This window comes from Mustela lutreola, chromosome 6 (genome assembly GCF_030435805.1).
Source record: "Mustela lutreola isolate mMusLut2 chromosome 6, mMusLut2.pri, whole genome shotgun sequence".
Lineage (NCBI taxonomy): Eukaryota > Metazoa > Chordata > Mammalia > Carnivora > Mustelidae > Mustela > Mustela lutreola.
The window spans coordinates 114,380,879-114,406,901 of NC_081295.1; the positions used below are offsets into that span (position 1 = coordinate 114,380,879).

At 35.8% G+C, this 26,023-nt stretch overlaps 1 protein-coding gene across 28 annotated transcripts in view; it reads left to right on the top strand.

The window, feature by feature from the left end:
- Positions 1–26,023, top strand: part of RIMS1 (regulating synaptic membrane exocytosis 1) — a 501,274-nt gene that overhangs the window by 39,930 nt on the left and 435,321 nt on the right. The gene's annotated exons all lie outside the window — the stretch shown is intronic.

Here is a 26,023-nt window from a genome sequence, read left to right on the forward strand (position 1 = left end):
CTTGTCTGTCTAGCTCTAATGTAGTGAAATCTAAGTCTAAGTTAGAACTCCATTTATTATTTGTAAGATGACTATAATAAGACATCACAGAGTCTTCATAAGAAAAGAAATCAGAAATGGGTCAGGCATCTGATAAATGTTATTTTCCTTTTCTTTAGTTTGAATTGGGAATTGTCAAAAGGCTATGAAGCAGGAAGTTAAGTATAAATGCAATTGATAAAAATGATTTAATACACAATTGGTATTCCATTAAGTGGGAATATTTATCTGATGTGATGTTCGAAAAATGACTACTTAAATAAAATATTCAATGACAATGTTGGCTGGTATTATAGATCACAACATTCTACAACAGAATTTGTGAGTGGTGCAAAGACAAAATGTAGTCCAGCTTTTTGAGATAATAACTGCCTTTCCTTGTATATTTTAATTTGAAGAAATGGGGGAAATTTTAGACAACAAAATAAAGTTAGGACTTAGCAAAGGCACTCAAAGCTAAGAATTAACGTAAGTCTGAGTAGTTATGCCTTGGTCAACCATGTTGTCTTACCCACTACTTATTTTACAGGTTTCATCTCTGTGGTTTTAAAACTGATATTTCTGATGTTTCTTTATAGCAACTAAAGATTCCATTTTGTGTTTAATCAGTTTAGGGAGAATTGGTAAAGTGTTTAGTTAATTGAACCAGTTTAGACATGAACTTGGGATTGTTCTTGTCTAAGGAATTTTTCTTGTCTAAGGAATTTTTCCATATATATTGATATAAATATCTTCTATTTCTGTTTCACATCAATAATGTACACATAAATTTAAAGGTCCAATATTATCAGGTATGAAAGGATATAACAACCATTAAAAACACAACTGTGGAATCACATACATAAAGCTAATGCAGTCTTTAGATGCTCACATTAGTCTCTACTCAGTATTGAACAAACAAACCCGGAATATTTTCTCGTGTCATCAGCGGAATCAAAGATCAAGTGTTCTTTCTTGTTGAGGGAATAGTTGATATCTTTCAACTAAAGTGTGTAAACTTTTATAGCATTTAAAATACAATAGTATCCCAGCCACTTCTACTTGTTAACATCAGCCTGATAACTTTTACATTAGCCATGATATGAACTTTAACTATATAGATACCATTCCATGGCATCACTTTATAAAAGCAGTATATTAACGTTCATTAATGGCCATGTAGACCACCACAGATCATGAGCATTGTCCTGGATGTATGATGCAATGATATGTTGAGTAGGGTATTAAATGCATTTCACATATTAGAGAACTATGTGGAGCTCATACACCTAATAAGAGGCAAACCAAGATATACCCCAAATCTGTTTAGATTCAGTTCTGTTTATTTTGCCATATTGCCACTCCAAGATGGCTCCCATTCCAAGGTGAACTTTATCTGAACTGATTAGAGGTGAAGAAAGAAGGCAGAAGAAATTAAAAAACGAATGAGTGGCAATTAGTAATTTCCTTTTTTTCAAAATTTTTACTCTAAGATGGAGAAATGGGGAGAAGACAAGAATATCCCTCAATCACTTGTGTACTGTTCTGCCCTTACCTTCAAGCAACCACGTCTTTTAAACTGTCAGAGCATGGCTACTTTATATATAAATCTAGCAGTGTTGCTCTATTAGATAAAGACATTTGCAGTATTTAGACCTCACTGACTCACAGTTTTCTTATTTGTTATTGTGCAGTTCTGTGCAATGGTTTGTAAAATTATTACAGATAACTGCATAACATAATAAACTCAAACAATGTTGAATATGTATTAGTGTATCCTGTGTTGAATAAGGAGTCACAGTGAATTAGACTTGAAAGGCTAGTTTTGACTGAATAAAGGCAGATGTTATTAATGAGTGGTTAGGCAAAAATTCAGTGAAATTTAAAACAAAAGTTTTTTATTTACTTGTCAGAGAGAGAGCACAATCTAGAAGAGCAGCAGGCACCTCGCTGAGTGAGGAGCCTGATATAGGACTCGATCCCAGGACCCTGGGATCATGACCTATGCCAAAGGCAGATGCTTAACTGACTGAGCCACCCAGGCATCCCAAAATTCAGTGAAATTTTTAAGAGGGTGCAGTATGGAGTGTATGACTGTGAACTTTGTGAATGGCTAGTAATTTTTTTCTCTGATTATGTATTAGGGAAATATATTATTGAAGGATAATCGAAGTATTGAATGATATGATTCAATTACTTGAGAAATCTACACTCTAATATTCTGGCCATTTACCAAGTAGTGGTTATTTCTTATTTGGGGGCTAATGGTGAAATGTCTTGGCATCATTATTATGAAAATTTATATAGTAAAAGAAAAATAAGAGACCAGTTTGTAGCATTTGAAAATAATAGATTTAAATTGTCAGGTAAGTAAAGTGCATTTATAAATTGCCTTGTGGCCAGTTTTCTTTCTCAAATGATGCAGCCCTATATAAAATCCTACAGTTGTTTTATGATTGAAGTCATGGATGGCTCTTCATATGCTTCATAAGCTAGCAAGTTAGCATGTTCTGTAGGAATTAAGGAAATCAGAATCCTTAAGTTTTCAAGTAAAAGAGTGCATGCTCATTGTTTTAAAAAACTGAGTAGTATATGAGTGTCCAATGAAAAGGGAAATTCTTTTCTTAACCCCAGCCACAGTCTGCAGGGTGTGATGCTTTTCAGGTTATCATTCTCGGTATATATAAACAAATGTAGAGATGTTTACATATGCATTCTTATATACACATACAATTATAATACAGGATTCATTTCATTCAAACTGTGCTGAAATTTGATTTCTTTCCCGCCACTTAACAGTGTTTCCTGGGCATCTTTTCATTATAATCATATTATTCTTAATCTTATCCCACTTTATGTGTGTAAAACTGTTTATTTGATCAGTTCTTTATTGATAGCTTTTTTCTTCATTACTTTAAATAATGCTCAAAGAAATCTTTTCAACATATACCCCCTAAAGTGATTTAATTTGAGTTCTCTCCAACTTTTATCTGTTTTCCTGTGGAGGATATGTTAAAATTGTTATGGGTCACTGAATTATAGAGAACTAGGAGAAAGAACATGTACAAACTAAAACTATACCCATGAATATCATTTATATCTATAATTCTTTATTAACCAATCATATATACAGTAAACCAGCCAATGTACTTATTTCCTTTCTTAAGGACTTGAACTTCTAGAAAGCACTGCTTAATTCTTCTCTGTCTCTATTAGATTTTTGAAATCTTGATACCCAGGATGCTCCAATTAAATTGGAATCTATAGGGACAGGACCCAGGCTTTGTAAAGCCCTCCAGTTGTTCCCAGTCTGCAACCAATGTTGAAAACCACTGACTCTAAAGAAAGTACCTTGTTTTGAATGAGATGTTTCCTGGACAGAAATAGAGAAGAGGGCAAGAAAAAAAATTCCAATGAATCAGTCTGTCATCAAGAATTTAATATATGTGGGGCGCCTGGGTGGCTCAGTGGGTTAAGCCGCTGCCTTCATCTCGGGTCATGATCTCAGGCTCCTGGGATCGAGCCCTGCATCGGGCTCTCTGCTCGGCGGGGAGCCTGCTTCCTCCTCTCTCTCTGCCTGCCTCTCTGCCTACTTGTGATCTCTCTCTGTCAAATAAATAAATAAAATCTTTAAAAAAAAAGAATTTAATATATGTGAAGAACATGTCCACATCATGCTAATTTTTTGCAAGAGACTGAAAGTCTCCACTTCTGGCTTAATTTGATTAGTGTAAGTAAAAAGAGAAACTGCAGCATTTGCCATGCACAGGACTGGTCCTATTGCCAGCTGTAAGTGCTCATAGTACTTCTTCATAGCAATTGTCTGGGTCACATTTTATATTTTCTATTTATTGTCATCAGTCTTCAATTTATACTTCTCTCCCCTGGTAGAGGGTATTCTCCTTGAAAGCAAGGCTTCAGGCTATTTCATTTTAGGGCTGTGCTCCTAGATTCAGGCAGTGTTGACATAGTTGGCACTTGATCAATACTGGCTCCATGAATTGATGACTAGCACTCTGGTACTTCAAAGGAGAGTAAAAGGTAGTCAGAGAACAGAGGTGACTACCATGGGAGCAGATTGCTTTTGTTTTCACCCTTCTAAAATTCTTGTATACCAAACTGAGAACAGAGTACATTTTACTTGAAGATATATCAGATTGTATTTCACTTAAAAGTGGATTTTCAGTTAAGAAAAATATTTTGGAAAAAAAAAGAAGAAAAGAAAAAAAATTGAGGTGACACTTTATTAGATTGAGAGGATAGTCTCTATCCTCCATAAACATAATTAGATCAATAAATTATATTGCTTTCTTAGAACTATCTGGAATGGGATAGGTTAGGGCTTCAATCAATAGATGTTTGCTGAATAAAAAGTCAACTTTTTAAAAAATTAAAAAAATTAAAAATAAAGAAAAATATTTTGGGATAAGGTGATTTTACATCATATACAAATGAGGGAAAGTGAGAAAATGACAATAATAAAGAAGATTATTGGGAAGAAAAGAGACATTTAATTAACATGGTAGTGAGTACATTCTTCAGGAAAGTAGAAAACTATTATATACTTTGCTTAAAAACTTGTCTTGTGTTTAAACAAGAAATGATTCGACAGAAACTTGGTCCCATCAGAAGGGAAAAGATTTGGCATGAAACAAAGATGGGATCTAAAGAAATCTAAAACGATTAGCACAGCACTGGAGGAAGGTATTGAAACAAAATTATAAGAAAAACATTGTAAAAGTTCAGTTGAGACAGCTAAAGATATGGAAGTTATGTTTAATATCTAATATTAAAATGAACAGAACAGGCATGGCATGGATAAGAATAAAGATTATTTTATTTTATTTATTTATTTTTAGTAATTTTTAAAATTTTTTTAATAAACATATAATGTATTATTAGCCCCAGGGGTACAGGTCTGTGAATCGCCAGGTTTACACACTTCACAGCACTCACCATAGCACATACTCTCTCCAATGTCCATAACCCAACCACCCTCTCCCTACCCCTTACCCCTGGCAACCCTCAGTTTGTTTTGTGAGATTAAGAGTCTCTTATGGTTTATCTCCCTCCTGATCCCATCTTGCTTCATTTATTCTTCTCCTGCCCCCTTAAGCTTCCATGTTGCATCTGCACTTCCTCGTATCAGGGAGATCATATGATAGTTGTCTTTCTCCGATTGACTTATTTCGCTAAGCATGATACACCCTCTAGTTCCATCCATGTCATCACAAATGGCAAGATTTCTTTTGATGGCTGCATAGTATTCCATTGTATATATATACCACATCTTCTTTATCCATTCATCTGTTGATGGACATCTAGGCTCTTTCCATAGTTTAGCTATTGTAGACATTGCTACTATAAACATTCAGGTGCATGTGCCCCTTCATATCACTACGTTTGTATCTTTAGGATAAATACCCAGTAGTGCAATTGCTGGATTGTAGGGTAGCTCAATTTTCAACTTTTGAGGAATCTCCATGCTGTTTTCCAGAGTGGTTGCCCCAGCTTGCATTCCCACCAACACAGTAGGAGCATTCCCCTTTCTCTGCAAATGATGATTTTAATATGCTCCAGAACTCTGTAAAACCTTGGTATGAAATATCTAAATCAGTTTTTGGAGAAATAGGAGAGTATTTCAGCCTACATTTATAAATTTTTATTTGATATTTGAGGAAATTATGAATAATAATTTAATGGTCAAGGCATTATGTGGATGATGACAAATATTGTCCAATTAAGATGGACTTGATTTTGTAAATTCAGAAATAGGAAAGTCCCAAGTGTATGGGAATAAAGGTGTGAATACATGAAGATATGGATATAGAAAAGGAAGGTATATTTTTGTCATGTTTACAGTTATGATTATCTTCAATATGTTATTTATTCCCTGTATTTATTTCTTATGCTTTTATGTCCACACGTCCAAAATAGTTTCAAATTTGTTGTTGGAGGAAATGTACTGGTAAAATGAGCCTATTTTTATATTTTACTGTGACCTTTTTCCCCATAAAAACCAGGTCACTTTTATGCAGTTCAGTTTTTATTCTCTGGTTTATTATTTTTTATTATAAACATCTTCAATTGTACTTCTGTTATCAATTTTTTTTTCAGTTGTGACTGGTGTTTTATATATATATAGGCCTCACTAAGAATGTCTTTCTCACAGGTCAAGGGATCAGCATTTGTGGTTTTCAGTGGTCACTTTAAAACAAATTTTTTTTTTTCTTTTAAGCGTTTATTTAAACCCCATCTAGTTAGCCTACAGTGTCATACTAGTTTCAGGTGTACAATATAGCGATTCAGTACTCATCACAGCAAGTGCTCTCCTTAATCCCCATCACCTATTTAACTCATCCCCCACGAATCTTCTTCTGGTAACCATCAGTTTATTCTCTATAGTTAAGAGTCTCTTGGTTTGCCTCCCTCTCTCTTTTACCTCCCTGCTGCTCTGCTTTATTTCTTAAATTCTACCTATGAGTGAAATCATATGGTATTTGTCTTTTTCTTACTTCGCTTAGCATATTATATTCTAGCTTCATCCACATCATTGCAAATGGCATGATTTCATTCTCTTTGTTGGCTAAGAAATATTCCATCACACATACACCACTTCTTCTGTATCCATTCATCAGTCAGTGAACATTTGGGCTCTTTCTGTAATTTGACTATTGTAGATAGTGCACTGGGTGTATGTATCCCCTTGAATTAGTATTTCTGTATTCTTTGGGTAAATACCTAGTAGCACAATTGCTGGATCAGTGGGTAACTCTATTTTCAACTTTCTGAGGAACCTCCATACTGTTCCCCAAAGTGGTTGCTCCAGTTTGCATTCCCACTAACAGTGCAGGAGGGTTCCCCTTTCTCCACTTCCTTGCCAACACATGTAAAACAGAATTTAAGGGTAACACTATTTGTTGTACGTGACTGTCTTAATAAAAAGAAATAAACTAGGTAGTCTGTTGAAATGTATGTAGTTTATTATTTTCATATTTGGTAATACTATTTCTTATTCTGTGCCTACTAAGGAGAGAAGAGTAGCATTTTAATAATGTTAAGTGATGGCATTAAGAAAGCTTCTAATTGCTGTTTAAAGATATATTTCAAGGGGTGGCTGGGTGGATCTGTCAGTTAAGCATCTGCCTTTGGCTTAGATCATGATCCTGGAGTCCTGGGATGGAGCCCTGTGTCCGGCTCCCTGCTCCATGGGGAGTCTGCTTCTCCCTCTCCCTATCCCTCTCCCTCTGCTCCTTCCCCTGTTGGTTCTCTCTCTCTCTCTCTCTCTCTCTCTCTCTCTATCTCTATCTCTGTCTCAAATAAATAAATAAAATCTTTAAAAAATGAAATAACAAGGATAAATTTCAAGACCACTTAAATGTGAAATCTTCCATCTTAATTTATTTTAGAGTGTTTTGTAAATTAAGATAAACTACTGATTAACATATGAGAAGTTACTATAATAAAACCTGAACCAAGTGAAACTTGATATGTTCAGTATGATTGTCTCCTGGATTTTGAGAGTTATGAACCTTTTATAGAATCAGAATTACATTGCTGGGAGAAAGACCCTAGAGATCAGTAAGTCCACTGCCATGTTTTACAAATGAAAAATTGAAGCCAACAGGTGGTTATTTAGAGAGCTATGGTCCATGAGTAAAATTGAAGCTCCCTTGATTCCTAGTCTTCTGCTCTTTTGTGTCATGTTTCTACTGATTTTTAAGTGAATCAGGTCCAAGTATTTGTCCCTTACAAACCTCCTTTCCATTAGCAAACCCAGAATTTCTTTTTCACTATGAAAATAAAAATTGTCATCCTCCCCCACTTTAAAGCTTGCCTGAAGATGTCAAATAGAAATGATGTTAGCACAGCCTAAACTGCAAGATATCTATCTGGTTTAAGTATTTAGATTATATTAAAGTAAAGGTCAGGATTGGAAAAGTCAGAATGGATTAAAAGCAAAACCCATGTGAGCACTGCCTGGAACCCACTAAAAATATAAAGTAAAGATTGGCCACACATTGACCCTTTTTGATTATGAAGCTACTAAAAAAAAGAAAAGATCTCTATGTAATAAATTACTGTTGTCAGGCGGAGAAAGACAACTATCATATGATCTCCCTGATATGAGGAAGTGGTGATGCAACATGGGGGCTTAAGTGGGTACGAGAAGAATAAATGAAAGAAGATGGGATTGGGAGGGAGACAAACCATAAGTGACTCTTAATCTCACAAAACAAACTGAGGGTTGTTGGGGGGAGGGGGTTTGGGAGAAGGGGGTGGTATTATGGACATTGGGGAGGGTATGTGTTTTGGTGAGTGCTGTGAAGTGTGTAAACCTGGTGATTCACAGACCTGTACCCCTGGGGATAAAAATATATGTTTATAAAAAATAAAAAATTATATTAAAATTTAAAAAAAAAAATAAATTACTGTTGTCACCAATATTTTTGGCTTTTAGATAGATTTTTCACTTATAGCTTCATGTATTTGTGTATAAGTCCTGTTCAAAACACCAAACTCAAATACAAGGACCCTAAGGAACTTAATTCTCTCCAGTTAAAAATAGGAACTTCTGAATAATTTTATCAGAAGGTTACTATGTTTACATCTAAAAGGGTCATGTAAGACCTCAGGAGAAATCCTTGCTTAATGTTGTATTTTTAAATACAGGGCATTTATATCAAAAGTCTAATTTACATATGCTTATGAAATATAAAAGAAAGAGCAGAAAAAAAGTCTGGCAGGAATATCTTAAGGATTGACCCAAAGAGACATAATCATTTTTTGCAGTGAGTAAGCTCTACCATGTTTAAAGGAATTTAAGGATAACCATTCACAAGCAAATTAGGTAATTTGTCATCTAATAATAATGAATAATTTATCAGCAGTGATGATTAGTGGATGTCAGCCTAGGATACATATCTTGACATTATAAGTGTTGTACAACATGCCTGGGATTTTTTTTTTTTTAATCGTTTCTGGATGGGAAGCTATCTAGAATAAAATTTTATAGAGTGTAATTGGAAAGTATGTTAATTTGAGGGAATAACTGTGATACAACTTACACATTTGGAAAAATTATGAAAAAGAGGAAAAGGACCTAAATTAAAGATTCTTTACTGAGGTCCCTAATGTTCCCTTTTTTTTTTTCCTTACAAATATTTATTGAGCACATACTTATGTGGCAGGCATTGTACTATGCATTAGAAGAGGTAACAGTGACCCAAATGGACAATAATCCTTTCCCCAAGGAACTTCTATTCCAGTGATATATACCTTTTACTGTCAAACATGTATCAACAGTGCTCTGAATACTTAGAAAGAATGGGATAGTGGGGGAGGTGAAGGATGGAGTGAAGGAGGAGGAATAGAACAGAGATGGGTGAATGGCAGAAAATCGTGGAAGAGAAGTAGACCAAATTCTGGGGCTGTCTCCATTGAGTTGGAAACTTTTCCAAATCAATTGCCATGTGAAGTGCTCTCTCAGGTACCATAGTATATCTTTTTTCACCTCTGTGTTCTATTTCCCCATATGTTTTCTTGCCTTTTCTCTCCACTTGATTTTGAGGTGCTTTGAGTCATTAATCTTTGTATCCCAGAACCAGCCATGTTGTCTGGTACACGATGGGTGCTCTACCGTATTTGTTTAATGACTATTAATAGCAGTTATCTGATAAAGCATTCAGTTGTTGTGGAGAAACTGTATTTGGCCATCTGGATTATATTAGAAACTGAAGTGTAGTTTTTTGACTGAAAAATTATGGTTGAAAATATCTGAGGGGTTTAAATTGACGGGTGGGTGGGAGGTTGGGGTACCAGGTGGTGGGTATTATAGAGGGCACAGATTGCATGGAGCACTGGGTGTGGTGAAAAAATAATGAATACTGTTATGCCGAAAATAAATAAAAAAATAAATTAAAAAAGAAAATATCTTTACTTTTGAATTTTTTAAGACCAAATACCAGTGGAGGGGAAAAGAGATACTGTGAGGGAAAGGATTTTGGCTGCCACACTTCCTCCAGATAATGTCTATCAGTTCTTCCTCAAGTGCAAATAAATACAATTGGATTTTTAAAAAATAAATAAATGTTTGTGAATTTAACTTCAAAACATTTTCATAGGCCTATCTTCCAGGCGAATTTCCAATTGAATATAGTCATTCCAGAGCTGTTACCATCAAGTTATTAGATACTGGAAGTATTTTCAAATCTTAGGAATACCTTAATATCTCTTTTAATTACTTAATAATTTTATAAAAACACAATCTGCAAAACAGCAATGGCAAAAAAACCCCATCCAACCCAGACTTCTCATTTTGTGAGCCTTGTTAGATGTACTAAAGGGAAATCCATACCTTCGAGCGTATTGCAAGGGAAAATGTACTTAAATTAATGCCTGGAGAACTCTCCCACCTCTTCGGGTTTCCATGACAAGTACTGTTTTAAGTTCTCGCTAACTCTGTACAGAAGATCTGAGATGTGGGAGTAAAAGGATGAGCATCAGTGTGTGCTTAGTTCAAACAGTTAAAATTAAATTTCAAGAGTTCCCTAGAACAACTTTGTATCAACCTGACCCAGTATTACCTCTGGTATTTGGTTCTGCAAATCATTTAAAACATGTAACTGTTGTCCTTTGCTTTAAGTTTGTAGTCAGAGTGGCTTGAAAACTATTGGTGCCAAACATAAAAGCCAGAGATGAAAAAGGAACATATCAACACTGAACATAGGTTGTGATGAATCCTGGTTTGTCAGCTTACAAATATGACAATTATCTACTGAAAAATACTGTACTATACTGTCACCTTCCCTAACCGTTTAACCTTAAAAATTTTTAGTACATCGTATGTTTGTTTTTTTAGGTTGTAATGTTAATATTCTTAAGTATTTTTTACTTATCAATTATCCTTTAATTGCCATATATTTGTCTTCTGGGATAAATATAATACCTTGTTGATCACACTAATTATGGGCGGGTATGGGTAGCATGACTAGGATTTATAGATTAGTCACTGTGGGGAGGTGGGGAAGTCAATACCAGTTTGTTTATAATAGTACTACTAATTGAAGAGAGACAAAAAAATTAATGCAGACTTTGATCCTGGACTCTGAGTCCTAGGGATAGCTATTGAATGGCACCAGATTCCTGCTGCTTAATATTAAACTTCCCAAACATTGTGTCGTTTTACTAGAACACTTGTCTGGTTATTTGAGTTTAAAAGACCTTTGTCATTGTTATCTCTATCCACAATGGTCCTGAACTTTATTTGTGGAAAGACCATCTTTCCTTCCAGAATTAATGCACGTGTGTGGGCAGGTGTGTGCTAGTTTGCCGCGAACAAAAGAGGTGAGATGCAACTCAAAATTAAACCTCTGCAAATTAAACCACTGTTAACATTGAGACCAATAATAAACTAAACACAACGAATAAAAAGACAGAGGAACAACAGTTAGTGTGGGGGAAGAAGAAAGAAAGGGATATACAGGGAGAAAGAAGCAGAAGTTTGCCAAATGGGTTATTTCCTGGTGGTTTTCTTTCAGTTCTGCATGAGACAAGAGAATAACCTAAAGCATTCTCCTTTTCCCCTCACTTCTCAGACAAACACTTAATTTAGTATTATCCTGAAAACTCTTGCAGGATTTTAGTATTATCCTGAAAACTTCAAGCAGAGGTAAAGGATGAATATTTTACCAAGTCACATGGATTTCTTCTCCACATCTTATTCTGTAAACCAGAAAAGATAGTTTATATACCAATTAAAAATGTCAGAACATAATTTTACCTGATTTAAGTGCTATGGATTACTTTCCATATCATGTACTTTTTAATATCATGTATTTTCACATATGTCCTGTCATCATTTTGACAAGAAAAACATGAAGAAAAAAATATGTAATCACATAATTACCCTCTGGAAAACTTTTGTTTTAAAAAGGCTAAGGTTCTCTCAACAATCTGATGGTTACCAAAGGGGAAGGAGGTGGGGTATGGGTTAAGTAGGTGATGGGAATTAAGGAGGGCACTTGTCATGAGCACAGGGTAATGTATGAAACTGTTGAATCACGATATTGTATACCTGAAACTAATATAGCAAGGTATGTTAACTAGCTGTAATTGGAATTAAAACTTTAAAGAAAAAAAAAAAAACATAGGGTTTGGTTGAGACAAAATACATGATAGGTGGGTGAACTACAAGGGGCAAAAAGCTTGCTCTTGCTGGGAAGAGAGAAAACCCAGCATGCAGGTTGGTACTCTGGACATATGGTGGGCATCTCTCTGAGTTTATTGCTATAGCCATTCTTTCTGAATGGCCCAGCCTGAAACACCCTTCAAACGGTGAAAAAGTACCACTTGTGACCTGGGGCTGCGGGAACTGGCTTGACTTTCTCCAGTTTATTAAAGTCACGATTTTAAAAGTTCAAAGTAGATTCAATGAACACTAAGTTGAAATCTCCCTCTCATGAGTCTATGCCCTTCCCTCTTAAATCTTTTCTTGAAGTAATCCTTTTTTGTGAGCATCAAGGTATCACAGTGTGAAGTGTGAAATGTTGTAAAATTAATCATGGTTGTTTATGTTGGAGACCAACCAAGTAACACCTCCAGTTCATATTTCAGAAAATACTGAGAAATCCCAGGGACAGTGTCCTCTGGGCTCCAGTGGAGCACAGTCGTACCTTGAAGGAGAGGAAATTGTGAGGCATGGTTATAAGGGACTAAAAACTACAACGTATGAGTAGAAGAATTCTGCACACACAAATTAACAACTGCCTACCTACACCACCTAAAGCAATAATAATCAACAAAGAAGGCAATAAAATGCCCACGCAGAGCAGGATATTCAGTTCAGTTCTTCCCTTTGGAAATAGTAGGCTAGAACAATGAGCAGAATTGTCTTGGGAAGAAAACTAATGTTTCCTCTCTGGAACCTGACCTAGATTTTGTAGTTGGGATGAAGCTCATGAACACCTAAATTTAGAGAATTAGCTGGTAGATTAGAGAAACTCTGGAATTGTGTTTTTGACTTTGGGGAATAAAATGCCTCCCAGTGGCTACTCTTCAATCCAGGGCTATGTCTGTTTCACAAGACTGACTCAGAATAGGAACCCCTTGAGAGCCCACCTTTGGTGAAGAGGAATTATTAGTGTATAGCAGAATGGGAAGTTACTCCCTAAACCGTTTTCCAGTTCCCTTTTGTCTGAATGATGATGTACTCCTAAAGTATTCTGCTCCCAATTCCAGTGTGTGGGAGAGTTTTCTGTACACATCCAAGTAGAGCACTGACACCAGCTGATGGTCCTGTAGTTCAACTCAATTCTGACACTGTCTACCTAGGGAAGGTGTCAGATCCCACAGATTAAGGGTTCAGTCCCACAAGACTGCCCCCCCACTCCCCAACTTGAGACAGTAATTCCAAGTCCAGGATTTCACCCGGGTTTCTAACCAAGCTGATATAGATCAGAAGGTCCCATGTCCCCCTCCTCGGGCTTGATTAATTTGCTAGAGCAGTTCACAGAACTCAGAGAAACATTTTACTTACTAGATTACTGTGTATTATGAAAGGATATACTCAGGAACAGCCAGATGAAAAAGATGCCTAGCACAGGGTATGGGGAAAGGTTACAGAGCTTCCATGCTCTTTCTGAGCACACTTCTCTTCCCAAATCTCCATTGTTCACCAACCCAGAAACTCTCTGAACACTGTACTGGGGATTATGGATGCTCCATTATATAAGCATGATTTATTCAACTTCCTGCCCCTTTTCCTCTCTGTGAAGGTTGGAGGGGTAGGTTTGAAAGTTCCATCTCTCTCATTACTTGGTTCTTATGAGACAGCTCCCATTTTTAGATGTTCCAGAAGTCCCCTGATTAACATAACAAGAATTACCTTTATTGCTCTTATCACAGGAAATTCCAAGGGTTTTCAGAGCTCTGTGTCAGAAATCCTGTCAAGGATCAAATACGTATTTCTTTATTGTAAGTCTCAATACCAGGTCCAATGACTTATATCAGGGAAGATTGAAGTCTGAGTGTGTTTTTTCAGTTAGCTAGTATGGTTCTTGGCTCCTCTGTCTCAGTTTACCTGCCCAGGCTTAATGGAAGCAAGCACTTAGCAAGGCCAAATTAAACAGACTGGTCAATACTACTAACTATAATTTGGCTTTCTGTCATAAGCAGACTTTAAAATAACTATATAATGGCAAATGGAGCTAGTGGTCCTGGATTTAAATACCATCTCTGCTACTAACAGACCTTGGGCAAGTTACTAAACTAATCTGATCTTTAGTTTCCTCATCTTAATGATGGTAATCACTATATTCACCTCACTGTGTTACTGTGAAAATTAAACAAGGCCATTTGTATGAAGTATGGTATCTGCTCCTTAATAAACACTCAAGTTATAGCTTTCATTTGTAATAGGTAGGGAAGTACAGTAGTGTTCAGAGCTATGGGATACCATTATAACTGAGATTCTGGAATTCCATTTTTCTCATTTCCCTGCTCCTTTCATAAACATTTACGTGGGCACATCCACCCAAGAATGAAGCAGAATCTCATTTTATCACCATCTGGGACCACTTCCAATACCCTGTAGGGGAACTCTGATAAGCACAGTATTAGGACACAGAGACCAAAAAATCTAAACTCTCTGCGAACATATAAACTTTGGGATCTTACTATATCAGTTTGGCAGCATAAAGAGAAGAGTGGAGAAGAGAATTGCGTAACAAGATCCATATTGGCTGAACCACCTATCCTCATGGAGTAGGGGCAAAGAGAGTGCTTTTTATTTTTTTTAATTTTTTATTTATTTTTTATTTTAAAGAGAGTGCTTTTTAAAAGCTGAGTAAACTGGGCCATAAAATAAGTATGGTCTGTCAAAGAAAAGAAAAATTGCATGATGTTAAACAGGTCAGGAAGACTTTATTCAAGACTAAGAATTCAGTACTATAGCAGGAGGGGAGAGAGATTGAATTGAACTCCATTGAAACAGAAGACAGAGGGAGAAGGGGATTTTAAACACTGGGGTGAACTGAATGCAAAATATTAGAGGACTTTAGGAGAAAGATTGGTGGATGTAGTTGGGCCATCAGTGTTTGTTGATTGGCTCTTAGGAAAGTTAGGCTCTAGCTTCCCACAAAGACTAGGAGATCAATCAGGGACTGTTTTTTTTTGTTGTTGTTGTTGCTGTTTGTTTGTTTGTTTGTTTTGTGTTTTGTTCTTTTGTTTGTTTATTTTTTTGTGTGATTACATTTCAAAGGATTGACTCTCAAGTCCTCAAGGAGGACATTCCTGGGTTGTAAAACTGGCAGAAATTTGGGAAAAGATTTACATCTCAGAGGGGGAAAGAAAGAATTTATAATACAAGTTCCCTAAAGTACAAGTTCTAAGAAAAGGGAGGTCAGAGTGCCCACTCAGGGAGAAATTTGTCTAAGGTTTAGTCAAATTGAGAGGAACATTGAAATTGAATTGGTCAAGTCTGTGATTGTGAAAAACCTAATTGTTTTTCCTCACATGATGATTCATCAATGTACTTTTTTTCACTAGAACAGTGAGTCTAGTGCTTTATTGTCTGAATAAACTTAAGTAACTGCTCATTTATATATATATATATATATTTTTTTTTTTTTTGGTAAAGATTTTATTTATTTATTTGACAGAGAGAGATCACAAGTAGGCAGAGAGGCAGGCAGAGAGAGGAAGGGAAGCAGGCTCCCTGCTGAGCAGAGAGCCCGATGTGGGACTCGATCCCAGGACCCTGAGATCATGACCTGAGCCGAAGGCAGCGGCTTAACCCCCTGAGCCACCCATGCGCCCTATATATATTTTTAATAAATGTGTTTGCCTTCTTCTAATTATAAAAATAATGTTTACTATAGAAAAATGTTGCCCCTAAACCAAGAGAGACAAAATAAAATTTAGCCATTTCTCAGAGATTACCACTGCTTGCATTTTGTTGGTTATATCTTACCCATCTTTTTCTAGATACACACTTATTTTTCTAGTTATATAGTTTTTTTTTAATAAAATTGCAATCATAGAGCATTACCTGTTATTTGCATAACTATATATTGTAAATATTTTATTATTACTACACATTCTGTGTTTTATTTACTTGTCTTATACATTATTTCTGCTTATTAATATAGCAAGGTGTCTTATAAACAGTGGAAGCATTCAGTCAACATTTAGTGACTTCATAATCACTTCTCAGTTTAAATTTTTAAAAAACATTTTTAGTAAATTATTTTATGTAAATTTGTGCATTTGATGAGTATACATTTTTTCCTACTTTTCCTCAACTGCTTTCTGACCATTTTAATGGTAGCATGTTCTACATTAGATGAGATTGTGAGTCTGGTTCATAGTAGATTCCTAATAAATAGTGTTAAGGGGGAAAGAAATTATTCAAGACATTTGTGAAAACACAATAAAGATGACCTCATTTAAGGCGGATAGTGTGTTGTGATAGGTATAGGGACCAGTAATTGGGGTCTTGCAGTGGGAAAGAGAGATTGAACTCAAACTCCAAATATAGCATGGGAAAGTCAGAATTTATAGCCAAGGAGCAGGATGGGGGTCAGCTGATGGAAAATTACTAAGAGAAAACACTACGGGTAAAGAAGGTTATGGATAAACTACTAGGATTCTTGCTGATGGTTTGCTGGGGTAATCAGACACCACGTAGGGTTTGGCGGAAGATGGGGAATAGAATTAGGTATCAAGGATGATCACACATTGAGGATGGGGTATTTTGGCTAAACTGACTTAACAGGATTCTGGTTACAACTTGATAATGCAGAGTTGAACGTGGAAGTCCAAAATGAGAAGTCTAAAGAGAAGAGGGTCTAATGAGAAGAGGGTTCAAAAGAGCCTGGGTGGAGTGTGGTCAAGGAGAAAATTGTTGTTAGTAGCTACTATTATTGTTGATCTATATAGGGCTGGGGAGGATATTTTATACATCAGAGTTTGCACGTTCCAAAATACTATCTGGTGGTCTTATTACAGAGTATTCACATAGTCTATAGGTTATGGGCTACAGGCTTCCAAATTTAAGGTAACGTGCTCAGGTTAGGAACAAAGAATGATGGGAATTTTTTTGTGGGGAGAAGAGGGTCTGTCTGATCTGCAGTTTTTTAAGTTCTCTTTTTAGCTCTTTCATTCATTGCTCTATTTCTTGCTACATAGAAAGTCAGCCCCTAGATTTGCCTCCACAATATCTCCTGTCCCTGGATCTGAGCCTTTTTGTTTCATATTGTGAAGTGTGTTCTGAGTCCATTTGCTATGTACCTAATTGCTGCTTCTATGCCCAGCCAATTCTGATTACAACTTGGGTTGAATTCTGATTACAACTTCTTACTTGGTTTTGGGGGGATATTACATTGTTTTTCTTTTTCTTTTTTTAAGGTTTTATTTATTTGTTTGACGAGAGAGATAGAGAGGAAAGCACAAGTAGGCAGAGCAGCAGGCAGAGGGAGAGAGAAGGGAGCCCGATGCGGGGCTCCATCCCAGGACCTTGGGATCATGACCTGAGCCAAAGGCAGATACTTAACCAACTGAGCCATCCAGGTGCCCCTACATTGTTTTTCATATCTTGTGCTTCACCGCTCTTGACCAGGTGCTGCCCATTCTGTAGCAAAGTCAGGGTTCCTGGTTTGGAACAGCCCCAGGTGCAGAGAGGAAATTCATAGTCACTTCCCATTACTATGCTCCTAAATATGATTCCAGTTCCACAAGACCATTCTTCCAACCAGCTGACACCTTACCTTTGAAAAGTGCATCCTTGGTAGATTTATTTGTAGGCCCTGATTTGTAAAGTTATCTTACCTTCCTTTCTTTAGGTGTTTTCTGGAACAATGCTTTAGGCTACTGAGTGACAGAATACACCACCACGTGACAGGGTGGGTGAGTTCTAAGATAAAGGTCTTTGTAGCATTCCTTGTCATGGCTGTAATTATAGCACATGGCAATATTCTACTCTGCCTGTCTGTAAGGACAACACAGGTAGCTCCACATCTGTTCCAAGCTCAGTAAGATAGGCAACTCGGTAGTCTGTTTATTGCTCTGTTATTAATGTGAGGATTAAAAATAAACTCTCAAATCCTCCCATGACTGGCTAGACTCCATAAGCAGGTTGTAAAGGACGCCTAAATTGATCACTCTGAATTTGATTTCATATAATTGTTAATAGATGTAACTTTCCTTAGTTTATATACATTGTACATATATTCTGGCAGTTAAGATTTTTATTTTAATGTCAAAGTATTCAAACTTGTATAAAAATACTTGTTTTTCTCCTGCAACATATATTATTGTGTTATATATTTTATAGTTATAGTTTAGTGCTACATTTAATTATAGTATATATCAAACAACAAACAAGTACAGGTAGCTTTTTTAGAACCCTGGAAGGATTTTTTTTTTAAAAAATCTATTCCTATATTATCTATTCCAGTATTATAAGAAATTACTTGTTTTTTTTTTAAGGAGAAATAAAAAGGAAAAAGATGTATACCATGGAATGAAAGGTAGAAACAATACTAAATTAAAAAATTAGTTGTTACAAATTATAATTTTTACTGAATCTTTGAATATTAATAATTATCCATGGATTACTAAATGTACTTATACTAATTTAGAGGACTATTATTTTCAAATAACAAATGTGTGCAAGTACCAAATATAAACTTATGCAAATATTAATGCTAACCATAGGTATTTAAAAACTAATATGTTAAAAATGGAAAATGTGTACTAAAGGAAAAGACATGTATAAAGATCAGAGGTGAGTTTAAATCTCGATTCAAAATATTAATAAACCAGCATTTGACAGAGTCAAGATAAGATCTTTGTTACTTGTACAAGTTCTCACATACATACTGTAGTTACTCCTAAAATAGTAATGATATCTTTATTAAACAACAATAACAACAAAAACCCAAACTTTACCGACCACTGAGTTATAAATAATTTTTTCATTTATAGTTTCAACTACTTATAATTGAAATTTCACCTTCAAATTTTAACTATAAATTTTGGATTTGGCTATATTTTCTGGCTATGCTTAGTTATTTGAAAGCTGTGATATTTGTGACCAGCAGAATAAGATTCCCTTAGGAACAATGTCATTGATTTGTGTTCATGTAGCAGGGGTCATTTTATGCATTTCCTACAGGATCATTCCAAGACATTTTCTGTAAAAGAATATTTCACAAAGATTAGGAACCAGCCATTCTTGATAGGGACAAATCTTCATCTTTAATTTGCTGAATTTTACCTGTGCTCCAAATTAGCACTGCTGTAATAATCAGTAATTCTAATCTTGCAGTAATTCTGTACACATCAAAAGGCTGGCTGTTAATGTCGATGCGGCATAATGAAAGCTGGTTACTTAAGGGCAGTTCAACTTTGTTCAGCATGTACCATATAATATAGGCAATAAGCTATTTTTCCTCCTTAGAAACAGCAGTTAATTATTGTAAATGTCAAAATTGTAGTTGTCATGGTTATTTTCCTCCCAGATTGTTTGAACATATCAACTTTCTGATGGGGTATTTTGAACACCAAGGTTCTGATCCATTCTTTGAGTTGCAGTGCTCAAATGTAAAATTTCCAATCCAGATTCTTAAATGGATTAAACCTACTAAGTAATAGGAAACTGCAAACTGGTAGACTTAATATATTTTACATTACTCAACACATATAAATGGATTATTTTGTTACTAGTTTTAATGTATAATAGAAGAAAGCAAATTCTTTTAAGATATTTTTAACTCACAAGTTTTTCTTAATTTTCTTGGAACACAAACCTGTGTAAAATATAATGCCTAAAATAAATGATGCCTGTCAATCTTTTAATGATTACTTATATTACTTGGTAAAACATTATTGTGATTAATACAAATTTGGAGAGGCATGAGTTTATTTTCATATTTGCAAAGGGACTTACTACAAAAATTTACTTACTGAAACATTTAATATTTTGAATAGGTTATATGTGTGTGCTAATTCTGCATTAAGACTTTAAAGGGAATATTGTGTACATTTTTTTTAAATTTTTTATTTTTTCAGCATAACAGTATTTGTTATTTTTGGACCACACCCAGTGCCCCATGCAATCCATGCTTTCTCCAATACCCACTACCTGGATCCCCCACCCCCCACCCCTTCAAAACTCTCAGATTGTTTTTCAGAGTCCATATTTTTTAAAAAGAGAAAGTTTTATGGACATTGGGGAGGTTGTATGCTATGGTGAATGCTGTGAAGTGTGTAAACCTGGCGATTCACAGACCTATACCCCTTGGGCCAATAATACATCATATGTTTATAATTTTTTTAAAAAAGTAAATTAAAAAAAAGAAAAAATTGCTAGGAAATTGATATATAAGTATAGAAGTGTGCAGATAAGAAGAGATACCCCTTTTTCCTATGGGCTCAGCTTCCCACCTGGCCAGCTGGTGCCCAGTGTGGGGTGGAGGGCAAATTAGCTTTCATCCTTACCCCAGTCTCTTCCATGACCAGTATCTCAGGCCAGGCACATACTACCATCTGTCCAGGGAAGCCTTGCTCACTTTTGATGTGAGGGAGGATAGATTTGAAGAAGATGTTCTGGATGACATCATAGTTTTAGAAAATGTGGATTTGGCATGAAGTAGGTGTTAGAAGATTGTGGGGCAGAAGAGTAGTGAGACCAGTGTGAAGGTCATAAAGTGGAGAAAAAAGTGGAAAATAAGGCTGGGAAGTGTCTCTGAAAAACAGGCTAAAGCTTCAGTAAAATAGCAGTAAAAACTATATCTAACATTGCATGTGGACTTTATCTTTTTAATCTACATAGAAATCATGAGCTATCTGGCCTAGAGGTATTCAGCTAAAATATTCCAAAGTCTAAACTGGAATTAAGGTCCTCAGATCATAAAAAAGCTCATTTTTTAATGATGCTTCACTGACTTCTAGTGGTTTATCCAGATGGGAACTTGTTCCTACCTAGAGGGGAGGAGTCCTGCAGAAGTTTGATCCCTTACAGAAAAAACTAACACCTATGTTCTTCTTTATGTAGTGTGTGTAAATTTTCAAGACTTCCATCTAATTGTCTCCTATAATAGATGGCATGATATACCGGTCAATTTGGAAAGAGACTAATAAAGGGACTAACTACAAAGATGTTGGCAATGTTTAGGACAGGCAGCAAGGGATGGCCAAGTAACTCATAACCATTAACAATGAGGGGTTGTGCCTTTCTGGGCCTGAAGGAATAAGAAGAAACCCAGGGATAGAGCTATGTGTAAAGCTACAGATTTCGTGGCTCTCACGAGAGGGATACAGAGGTGCTGTCTGACTGGGAATGTGTTGAGGAGATAAATACCTGCTCCAGGTTCACTCTCTAGTTTCTGATCTGCTGCAGGTACCTTCCAATGGCTAAGTCAGTCAGATCAGAGGGGAAAGAATCCCTCTGGTCTGGTTCAAATTGCTGAGCCTCCCAGGCCTGGAGCAGTGTGGACAGGGATAGACAGTGGATTGGAAGGGACAGGTAAAAGATGTCCAGCACACAGCCCTACTGCTCCAGTAACTCGTGCCCCAAACCCAGTTTTATTATTTTTTCTTAACACTTAATAACCAGAATTATCTTATTCATTTATATATTTCATGCTTATTTTCTATCTTCTCTCTCTCTCTCCATGAGAGCAAGGACCTTGCTTGTCAATCTTGTTCTCCCTTTTCATCTAGTTCTTGTACGAGTATGTTACAGATGGTAGGTACTCAGTAATTTCATTGAATAAAGGAATGATCATGTATTAAATACATGTATTCTTGGTATATGCACATATATTATGCATGTATTATATATATTTAATTTAATTATTTAATTATATATACATGGTATATATGTTTGTATAAATACTCTAAATTTCTTAGTAGACATTATGTAGGCATTACATTTTATAATGGCTTGAGCCTAAATAGTACCTGACACACTAATCTTGATACAGTAGGTTCTCATTAAAAACTTGTTAAAGGATTTTAAGTTAATATATTTAAAATGGATAAGTGAACATATTCAAGATATTATAGTAAATAATGGGATTAATTTCACAAAACATTAAATATTATTAGCATTTTGTCACAATTTGTGTTTTTTAAAGATATTAGGTTAAGATCAGGAGGGAGACAAACCATAAAAGACTTTTAATCTCACAAAACAAACTGAGTGTTGCTGGAGGGAGAGGGTGTGTGGAAAGGGTGGTTGGGTTATGGACATTGGGGAGGTTATGTGCTATGATTAGTGTTGTGAAGTGTGTAAGCCTGACGATTCACAGACCTGTACTCCTGGGGCAAATAATACATTTTATGTTAATAAAAAAAATAATAAAAAGAGGCTGTTTTAAGTTAGTCTCCATACTAACATAATAGAATAAAAAAAAAAAGAACATAGTGAATATTAAGATAACACATTAAAATAAATACTTGAAAGTGAAAAAAATAAATAAAGGTGTCTGGCTAAAAATATCTGCTTAGTTTATTTATCCATCATTTATCAAATGGACCACATATGTATTGCCAAATCCTGAGAATATCAACTGAGATCATCATTAGTGTTCATCAGATATTTCTGGTTTTCCTTCTTTCATGCACTTGTTAAAATTATACTTCTCTACTCTCTTAATTTAGTCATGGTCATGAAGCTTGCTTTGGCCAACGAAATATGAACAGAAATGACATTTAAATACTTCTGAGTATAAGTACTTAAGAGCCAGTGTTCAGTTTGCTACCTTTCTCTTCATCTGCCTGGGGAATTCATGATGGTATTAATGTTAGAGCTGCTTGGAATGAGAACATGTGGGACAGAGCCCCCATCTACCTGAGATGAACTCGCAAAATCAATGGGAAATACATCTTTGTTATTTTAAACCACTAAGGTTTAGATGCTGTTTGTCTTGCAGCATAATCCAGCTGATCTGGAATGGTGCCACGGTATATGAGATTAAGTTTGTCTCTCAGAGATCCCATGATTTAATGAAGGAGATAGTCTCAAAACAAATTTTTATAAAACAGTTCATTTGAGTGCTAGGGAGAGATGTCAGAGACCACAGGAACATGGAGAATGAAACTTCTACATGGGTTAGGGAAGGATTCAAGAGGTCACACCAGAATTTGGCCTTGAAGAAAATTTAAAGGGTCTTCAGGCAGAAAGCATTGTAAGATGAAGAACAGTCTGAGTCATGGCAGGTTTGCAGAATGACAAAAAAGCTTTGACCTAGAGCCACTTATTCACACCCACTTGGATCAGATCCAGAGCCCGCGGGCACAGTATAGTGTGGTGGAGAGCATAGCCTCTGGAGTAAGATTACTTGGATTTGAACCCAACTGTGTTACTTCTGTCATCTTGGTTTGCTGTGTAGCTGTCTAAGACTCAGTTTCCCCCTTTGTAAATTAGAGAAAGTACAAATGCTCTGATATTTTTGGATGCACTTGTTGTATTCAACATGTGAGTTTCACGATTACTAGTAATATTATAGGGTCCATAACACTTTCATGGTTGGAGATGAGGGAAAGTTGGGCAGTAGGGATGGACAGTGCCAACCTAAAGGAGAAGGTAGGAAATATAACACTGCAGTTAAGGTGACCTGGGAACTCCTTTGGGCTATCAGAGCAGGGATACCCTGGGGACATGTAAAGTTGCTAGAGTACTGACCTTGCCAAATCATATCCCCTTGTATTTTTAGTCTTTGTACATTAGAAGAATCTAAGTTTGCTCATCAAATCTATAAATAGAGTGAGGGCATAAGCTAATTCAGGCCTGCAAAGCAGAGGCAAAGGACAATTAGCCGATCTCTGAGTACACCCATCATATGGTCCCTAGTGACCTGCCTTGCCCCTGGTGATTAGACAAGTGCATTTCAAACTGTGCTGAAGACATTTTTGTAGTATGAGAATTTGTCCATCTAAGTGTTTTTAGGCATATTTTAAGATACATATGCAGTATCTTAATGTGCATTCAAAGTATATATGGAATAGGAATAGAAGAATGGACATGACTTGCAACTTTGATCTCAGTATCCTATATTAGGATGTAAGCTTACTTGGGAATGTCATCTCCTAGATCCCTGGGTCTGGGTACAGAAATTTAATAAGAAAAGCCTCTTAAGGCTTTCTACTTTCTCTGAAGATTGGGGGAAAAAAAGAATGAGAGAAAACAATGGCATGCTGTTTTTTACATGTATCATTAAGTATATTTTTGTAGGGAGCCACCAGTTGTTTCCTATACATTGCAGTGGCCTTGGGAATCAGACTGCCTCAGATAAGGTTCCAAATTTGTCACTTGTCATGTGGGCAAATTAGCCACTCTTAAGCTTCCAGTGTTCTTATCTAAGAAATGAAGATATTAAAAAGTGAAGATCTTTGTATTCCTACAAAGATATAAATCTTTGTAGGAATACAGGAGGGATGAAATAAGATAGTCCAACTCATAAACTCTATAATGTTAAATTAACCTAACTTAAATGGCTATGAATTGTCAAGTCATCATGTGTTATTATATAAAATGGTCAATTATAATGTTTCCATCGAACGGTTAAGGAGTGAGTAATTGGAACTCTCCTGTACTGCTAGTGGGAATATAAAATGGTTAGTCACTTTGGAGAATGGTTTGGCAATTTCTTATAAAACAAATATACATTTAACATATCACTCAATAGTGCCACTCCTAGGTAAAGTAAAGATATATAACTTTGCAAAGACCTGTCCTCTGTAGTAATAGAAATTTTATCCATATAGGCAAAAACTGGACACAATAAAATGATCATCAGCTGGTGAGTGAATAAACAAACAGTGATACATCCAAGAAATGGAGTATTACTCAGCTATAAAAAGGACCCTACTATCAATAGGTAAAACAATATAAATGAATCTCAAAAACACCATCCTAAGTGAAAGAAGTCAAACACTGCATATTTATTGATTCCATGTATTTAACATTCTAGGAAAGGCAAAATTACAGAAATTATTTTTTTAAAGATTTTATTTATTTATTTGACAGACAGAGATCACAATTAAGCAGAGAGGCAGACAGAGGGCGAGGAAGGGAAGCAGGCTCTCTGCTCAGCAGAGAGCCCGATGTGGGGCTCCATCCCAGGACCCTGGGATCATGACCTGAGCCGAAGGCAGAGGTTTTAACCCACTGAGCCACCCAGGCACCCCCAGAAATTATTAAAAAAACATGTCAATTGTCATGGGGTAGGATAGGCGAAGTGGGGTAAAGGGAAAGAGATTGACTGTAGAAGACAGGAGAGAACCTTTCTGGGTGATAGAAATATTTTACTGTGGTGATGGTTACAAGAAAACACTTGTTAAAGCACCTGTAAGTGTACACTTAATTTTTTCTTTTAAAGATGTTTTATTTTGAGGGGTGCCTGGGTGGCTTAGTGGGTTAAAGGTCCTGATCCCAGGGTCCTGGGATCGAGCCCCTTGTTGGGCTCTCTGCTCAGCAGGGAGCCTGCTTCTCTCTCTTTCTGCCTGCCTCTCTGCCTACTTGTGATCTCTGTCTGTCAAATAAATAAATAAATAATCTTAAAATAAAAAAAAAAGAAATCCAGATGGGCTTCATGGGGATCAACCCCCACACCCCTTGCTGCTGTTAGAAAAAAAAAAAAAAAGAATGTTTTATTTTGAAATGTTTTATTTAAATGGAACAGTTTATAAGCCACATATTCATAGTTGTATTTTATTTTATTTTTAATTTTAATCTCTTAAAAATTTTAGTATAGGTAACATACATTGTTATATTAGTTTCAGGTGTACAATATACTGATTCAGTAATTCTATATATTATGCAGTTCTCATCAAGAAAAGTGTACTCTTAATCCCCTTCACCTGTTTCACCCATCCCCCACCTCTAATCTAGTGTATATTTTAAATGAGCAAATTTTATTATATTTATACTGTGTCTCGATGAAAAAAAAAAACTTAAGGAAATAGTTATGATGGAAACCTCTAGGTAGGAAGAACATCA